Below are 8,450 nucleotides of genomic sequence, written 5' to 3'. Positions count from 1 at the left end.
CCCATAGCAACAAGCATACAATGCTGGCAGAACTCAGCAGTCTAAGCAGCATCTCAGGCCAAGGCTCTTCGTCTTCATCAGGTCTGGAAAGAAGGGGGGAAGAAGGTAGGGAGAGGGGAAAGAAGGCAAGCTAGAAGGTGATAGGTGAAGCCAGGTGGGTAAGGGATGGGGTTGAATTAAGAACCAGGGAGGAGATCGGGGTAAAGGCAAAGGGCTGAGGAAGAAGAAATCTGGTAGAAGAGGAGAATGGATCATGGGAGAAAGGGAAGGAGGAGGGGCATCAGGGGGAGGTGGCAGGCAGGTGAGGCGAAGGGGTAAGAGGTCAGAGTGGGGGGAGGGGGAAAATTACCTAAAGTTGGTGAAATCGATGTTCACAACATTAGCTTGAAGGCTACCTAAATGGAATATAAGGTGTTGCTCCTCCAACCTGAGAGTGGCCTCATCACAGCAGTAAAGGAAGCTATGGACCGACATGGTAGATTAGTATTGGGGATTGGATTTGAAATGGTGGCCACTGGGTAACCCTGCTTTCTGCGGACGGAGCTAAGTTGCTCGACAGAGCGGTTCCCAATCTACATCAGGTCTCACCAATGAAAAGGAGGCCACATCGAGAGCACTGAACACAATAAACAACTCCAACAGATTTGCAGGTGAAGTGTTGTCTCACTTGTACTTTGGCTACATGCTCTTTGCAAACAAAGATATCACATACAGTTAACATTTGCACTTTGTGAGCCTTGTACAAAAAATCAGTTTGAGAACATTGGGTAATTACACTTAATGTAACTTCTTGAATTTGTTGTAAATGAAATATGTATCCTATCAGAAAAGTTAAGCCTGTAATAGGTAATGTAAGGATAGTCACCCATCTAGTCTGTACTGAACTATTAATCTGCCTAGTCCCATCGACCTGCACCCAGACCATGGACCTCCATACCCCTCCCATCCAATGTACCTATCCAAATCTCTCTTAAATGTGAACTCAAACCCACTGGTAGCTCTTTCCACACTCTCACCTGTCTCTGAGTGAAGAAATTCCCCTTAAACATTTCACCTTTCATCCTTAACCCATGACCTCTCACCCAACCTCAGTGGAAAAAGCCTGCTTATCTAGACTCTCATAATTTTGCACACCTCTAACAAATCTCCCCTCATTCTCCTGCACTCTAGGGAATAAAGTCGTAACTTATTCAACCTTTCCCTAAAACTCAGGTCCTCAAGTCCTGGCACCATCCATGTAAATGTTTTCTGCACTCTTCCCTGTAGGTAGTTGACCAGAACTGCACACAATACTCCAAATATGGCCTCACCAACGTCTTTTACAACTTCAACGTAACATCCCAACTTCTGTACTCAATACTTTGACATATGAAGGCCAATGTGCCAAAAGCTCTCTATACGACCCTTTCAACCTGCGATGCCAATTTCAAGGAATTATTGATCAGTGTTCCCAAATCCCTCTGTTCTACCACACTCCTTGGTGCCCTACCACTTACTGTGGCAGTCCTACCTTGGTTTTCCCTCCCAAAGAGCAACACCTCACACTCGCCTGCAATAAATTCCATCTGCCATTTTTCAGCCCATTTTACCAGTTGGTCCAGATTAAACTTTAAACTTTGATAGCGTTCCTTGCTGTCCGCTAGGTCTCCAATCATAACGTCATCTACAAATTTGCTGATCCAGTTTACTATATTATCATCTAGATCATTAATGTAGGTGACGATCAGCAACTGCGGTGTGCCAGCTCTGATCCCTGTGGCACACCACTAGTCACAGGCCTCCAGCCAGAGAGGCAACTGTCTACTACCACTCTCTGGATTCTCCCATGAAGCCCAATCAACTTATCGCATCACCCAGTTCATGAATATTTTAGCTTTAATTCCAAAGTGCAACAAAACACATTAAAATCACATTTAAGCCGCAGCTTGAGAAGAATTAATTTAATCCAAGTAGTGAATGTCAATTCTTATGCTTCAGTCATACTTTATTCATTTCCCGTGCAGTTCCCATAACATAACCATCAGTGATTGTTCAGCTTCCCCGTCTGTCAAACTGGACCATTTGGCTCAATTACTCCAGGAAAAGAAAATCCTTTTCCTTCCTTTTTGATAGCATAAATTACAGTTTTACTCTTTGCTTCAAGTCCTAACTGTATCTATCCTATTCCACAACTTACTTAATTTTAAAATTTTGCTCACTTAATCCTTCAGATTTCCCTTTTCAAGTGAAAGTGGCCCAGTTTTTTTTTCTTTTCTTGATAGACATAACTTTAAAATTCTTGCACTTTTTCCAGCATCCCTTTATATTTTGTGTAACATAATATCTTGAGTACTTGGTCTGGTCCTATGAGGGTCAGACCCCCAATATCAAGGCTGAGGCTAATGGTGTAGCTATTGCAACATGCTCACAGCAACATCTATGGCAACACAGAGCGTTTCAAAACATGTTGCGGTATTAAGTTTAGTCATCCTCTAACTCTTGGAAGATGATATGCAAATGCTTCTGAAATTCCCCCAGGCTTCTTTACTTGATACAGACTTCCACAGGTTTGCCTGAATTCCATCCTGATGTAAGTATTGTTACAAACCCCGTAACTGGGTCACTTACCAGCAAAGATGGAGACGTCCGTTGAAGTCTGATGATACTATTTTTAACAGTATTTATTAGTAAAAATACACAAAAATAATATCAATGCAAATATACAGATAATATACGTCGTCAATACTAAATCTAAAAGTGCGGGTATAATAATAATCAATAAGAAATAGCTCTATCGTTGTCTAGGGGATAATGAATTGTCCGATGGAAATATGCAGTTCACTGCCGTTGCACAAGCTGCCGTCTTTTGGTTGTCGCTGTGTTGCACTTTGTTGGAGAGAGAGAGAAATAGGAATAGAATGGGAACAGTTACCGCTACGGGTTTTCCAACCTTTATGATTTTGATCCGTCAGGAGTCTCGTTGTCGTGGCCTTTCACTTGTGGCCTCTCCTTTAGCTAAACCGTTCTTCCGTGGTGAGCTCGCCATCCCAGGCAAAGGGAGGACGCACACGAGCCCCCCACCGGCTGTCGCTAGTAAACGCTGTCACGGGATTTCTAGCGTTTCTCCTGGTGCGTCTAAAGGGGTTGTTCCCCAGACCCTCTTTTATCCTTACTCACGGGGTCTCAATCAGGTTGGGATGATGCAATCCCTCAACCAGCCCACTCTGGTCGTCCCCTGAGGGGTTTCAATGAATAGTACAGTACTCAATACACAATTCCGTCTCCAAGAGACAATGGCCGTTATCAGTGGTTCCGTTTCGCTGGGGTCAGGACACATTCGAAACCTTGTGTATTCTGGATGTCTCTCTCTCATTTCCTGGGTCCCAGACCCGAATTAATAGCGATCTTGCGATTCTCAAAAAGGAGGGGGCGACTTTGTACCCTTCGGCCCCTCAGAGTTGCTCCACATTCGTAACAGTATCAAGACATCAGTTGGAGATACAGTGATCCTTGTCCTGTTTCACGCTATCCAGTGAGACAGTATATATCCAATGAAATTTCTCCTGAAACTCCTGAGAAACCAAATCTATAAATGTCGAATCCGAGAACATCCTACCTGGAACAAGGGAGGAGCCTTCTTCGGAGGTTAAGGAGGTTCGGCTGGTCATTGAACACTCTCGATCTTCTACAGATGTACTGTTGAAATTATTCTGACTGGTTGTACCATGGTGATTAAAATATGCAGGAACAGGAGAAGCTACAGAGAGTAGTGGACCATGCCCAGAACATCAAAGGTACATCATACCCTTCCCACTACTAGTAATATCTACACTACGTGCTGCCTCAAGAATGCAACTTCCATTGAAGATCCACACCACCCATCAGTGGCATTTTTCACAGCTACCATCAGACAACCTGAAACACCACAACCCCGGGTTCAAAAACAACTACTTCCTTTCATCCATTTGGCTTTACAACACCATGTCTTCTTTGCCTCTGTATCCCAATTTCTCCTGTACCCACCCATGCCTTTGATGCACTGGTCTGGGATCTTGACAATTACAAATAGCCAACTTACAAAAAAGATGAAAGAATAGGAACAAAAGGAAGAAAACAGAAAACCAAAAAGAGAAATTGAAAAGTGGAGGGAATGTGTGTGGCCTTCTCACAATAGAGGTCATCAGGACAGAATGTTAAATTGCAAAGGATACACACAGAGAGGGTCACATGGTATTGGTTACATTTCTACACCCTCTGCACTGGACCATTCACCGGTCTCCAGCAGTTTCTCTCTCCTTGCTCCACACTAACATTTGGGGAATTAAGGGTTATGGGGAAAAGGCTGGTAGGTGGAGATGAGTCCATGGTCAGGTCAGCCATGATCCTATTGATTGGCGGAGCAGGCTCAACGGGCTAGATGGCCTACTCTTAGATAGATAGATAGATAGATAGATACTTTATTCATCCCCATGGGGAAATTCAACTTTTTTTCCAATGTCCCATACACTTGTTGTAGCAAAACTAATTACATACAATACTTAACTCAGTAAAAAATATGATATGCATCTAAATCACTATCTCAAAAAGCATTAATAATAGCTTTTAAAAAGTTCTTAAGTCCTGGTGGTTGAATTGTAAAGCCTAATGGCATTGGGGAGTATTGACCTCTTCATCCTGTCTGAGGAGCATTGCATCGATAGTAACCTGTCGCTGAAACTGCTTCTCTGTCTCTGGATGGTGCTATGTAGAGGATGTTCAGAGTTTTCCATAATTGACCGTAGCCTACTCAGCGCCCTTCGCTCAGCTACCGATGTTAAACTCTCCAGTACTTTGCCCACGACAGAGCCCGCCTTCCTTACCAGCTTATTAAGATGTGCTCCTATTTCATATGTTCTTATGAATGCAAAGCAGCCCCTGGCCTGTCGAGTATTCAGGCTGCATTCAGGGCCTGTCACATTGCAAAATGGGAAGGATCTAGATTTTGCTGCGCATTAGATGTTTATTTCAATTGCTCGTTCATCCCAAATATTTTTGTTGATCACTCTATATTTCATCATAAAAAGCAATATTTTGAATCTACTCCTCTCCATGTTCAATGAATTATCAAATACCAATGACTAATTTGATTTTCTATACATGATGTCCATATGACAACATTCTGCCTTCATATCTCAAGAGAGATAAGAACAGTAATGTAGTTACCCAATCAAATGAGCAGAAATCTCAATGAAGTGCTGCAGTTTTTTAAGGACCATTTTTGCTCCTGAACCAGGGGCATGCTGTTCTGTAAGCAGGTATTCTGTTGTAGCACAGAGGCATAGTTCCGTACCTGCTTTTACAACATGCATTTTTCCTCTGACTGAAATCAATGCAAAAGTTAATTAGAAGAGTTGTAAAAATGGACTAAACTTTCAACATGAACTCATTTTTTTAAACTGCTGCTAAAAGACCAACTTTAAACTGCTTCTGGTATTGGATCTTATCTCTTAGGGCTTATAGAACCATGGAGTGCTGAAACAGGCTGGGTGGTCCAATTCATCCTTCCCCACCGTAATGCTAATCCCATTTGCCTACAACTAGGCACCTGTCCCTCCACTCCTTTCCTACCCAAGTACCTGCTTAAATGCCTTTTTGATGTTTTAATTTATAGTCAATCCTGGATAACAAATGGCATTTCATTTTCACAGATGTCCATGAGTCAAATTTGTCTGTAAAGTCACAAAAAGCATTCAATGTACAGGGAGAACAGTTTTAGCCATTCATGGAAACAAACGTATGCACGTATATTGGACTCTAGAATTTAGTAATATTCTTATTTAAAAGAGTCCATAAGGTGGGACAAGTGAACCTTTTTGAAGTGCTATCACTGTTCTAATGAAGGGAATATGGCAGAAAATTTGGGCAGAGCACATTCTTGCAAGCCGTAGTGTGATCACAGAATGCATTTTTTAAGCATTGTTTGAGGTAGCTCAGTAGACTGAGGAATTATATTTAAGTGGTGGGATAAATTCTTCAGCTTTGCTACATTTGCTGTTCAGGTTAAATGAGTATGAGAAACAGAGAATGATGGAAAAAGATATCAGCTGAAATGTGAATTTGTTACCAAAATATGAAACAGCTAGTTACCTTACCAATGGTTAAATTCATTCACCAAAAAAAAACCTCTAACTGCAAGCTTCATTCTGTAAAGATCACCTGAATTGGATTTTTTTGTTAAATTTTGTCTTCACAAATGATTTTCTCTCTACATGCTGCAATTCAGAACAATGATTAAATATCCGATGACATTTAGATTGTTTCATCAGCACCATCACAGAATACTGTGGGTTGTATTGTGACTTCACCATATGTGCACCATAGCTGGTTTGAACTGCTTTTAGAAAAGGCACTTTTCCCCTTAAACTCGGTGGGGCTCTATTTCCTAAGAACTATATATTTTACATTTACTGGGTTCACTGGAAAATGTGTAATAATGCTGTGTAACATCTATAACAAGTGTTTAAAATGTGTCAGGATATTAATAAGTTAGTCTGGAAAATCAGCCAGTCCTGTACCACCAAAATACTTACCAGACTGTTGGAACCTTGCTGTTTTCCCAAGCCAAGTCCAAAATCCTAATCAAGGACCCCCACCATCCAGGCCATGATCTCTTCTGACTACTATGATCTGGCAGGAGATACAGGAGGCTGTCCCCACCACCGGTTTCAAGAGCAGTAAACACCCCACAATCATCATATCTCTGAACCAGCATGGATAAATTCGCGCACCTCAACGCTGAACTGATTCCACAACCCATAGATTCACTTTCAAGGACTCTACAACTTGTTCTATTTCTATATTTTTGTTTATTATTGGCTTATTTTGTCTTCTTTTCTACAGATAACATTTATCAGTCTTTCTTATGTCTATTTTTTTATATAAATTTCATTGTATTTCTTTATTTTCCTGTAAGTGCCCACAAGAAAACAAACCTCAGGGTAGTATATGGTGACATATATGCCTTTGACAATAAATTTACTTTAAATGTGGAACTTTGAAGTACATCTTCTTGCTGCCTCCTGGATAGAAGAAAAGGTCAATTCGGAGTAATATTGCAATATTACAGAGACTGAACTATTGTTGTATACTAAATCCAATGGAACGACAAAAGACTTTGTTGAATTAACCTTAGCTTGAATCATTATTTCTGTTTTCCTCTCCATGGAAGTGGCTGGGTACCTCCATGATTTTATGCTTTTATTTCAGGTTTCCCGTACTGCAGTACGTTATTTTTCCTCCCTAATCTACTCAATGAAGCTTTCTTTTCACCTTAACCCAGAGAATACCCCTGAGTCACTGAGGACATGGCAGTTTTTATAAATTATCTGACTCTCTAAGGTAACTACAGAGAGTTCAGCTGAAAAGGGGTTAATTGTTAAATTAAACATGACTCCAGATTACAAAGCTGTCATCGTAGAACAAGAATTTAAGGCATGAATAAAATATGTTGACGTGATGGCTTTATATTATTCATTTCCCAGCTTTGGCACACACTTTGTTAATACTTTTTTTTAAATATCTTTTAGAACCTCTTTTTTTTTACATTTCTGGTTAGCTTCCTCATACTCCAGTTTTACAATTTTTCTTAACTTTTTCGTCATTCCTTTCTATGTTAGTTATACTCTATCTCAGGGGTGTCAAACTCATTTTAGGTCACGGGCCGGATTGAGCAAAATGCAGCTTCATGCGGGCCGGATCAGTCGGACGCGTGCGAACGCAGCTTTCATTGCCTCCGTTTTTTCAGACTGCTCTCATGTGTCTCAGTCTCTGCTATAACTACAAAGTGTTTCACTTTACAAATTCCGTTTCTTATGAAGAGGACTGCCAAATAAACACTAAAACCCCTGAAAACCTGGTACCTGAATAAACTCAGCATTAGCCATATCATACGCCATAGGCGCTTCGATTACTGGGGCCAGCTTTAATAGTAATTAGATATTATCTCGCGGGCCAAAGATAATTCCACCGCGGGCCTTGAGTTTGACATATATGCTCTATCTCATCGTCTGACCTGCCACCTAACTTTGTACAACTGTTTACTTTTTCTTCAAGTTTGTATGATCTTTAATCGTTTTTGCTAAGCACAGACAACGTCCCATTTGGAACATTACCTGTTCCAAGCTGACCATTCCTTAATCATTAATCTGCATGTTCCTTTAGTTACTCTCCTCTCAAGTCATTATTTCTGCATTTATTTAAGTTTCAAATCTAAGATTCAAACCCATTTTTATCTCCCTCAAATTAAATATAAAATTTAAAAATGCAGCATTCAGTCAAGTTGGCGCCAAGCAATAGCCATTAAGGTTGTGGCTCAGAGTTATTATTTCAATTTTTATTAGATATATTGGAATGATTTTGTGACAATGCAGAAAGCTGGGAGTCAATTTCGGGTTTAGGGATGAGGATGAGGGAGCGTTAAAGATCAGGGGGCA

Source organism: Hemitrygon akajei, chromosome 4 (assembly GCF_048418815.1).
Source record: "Hemitrygon akajei chromosome 4, sHemAka1.3, whole genome shotgun sequence".
Taxonomy (NCBI): domain Eukaryota; kingdom Metazoa; phylum Chordata; class Chondrichthyes; order Myliobatiformes; family Dasyatidae; genus Hemitrygon; species Hemitrygon akajei.
This window is presented reverse-complemented; position numbering follows the sequence as displayed.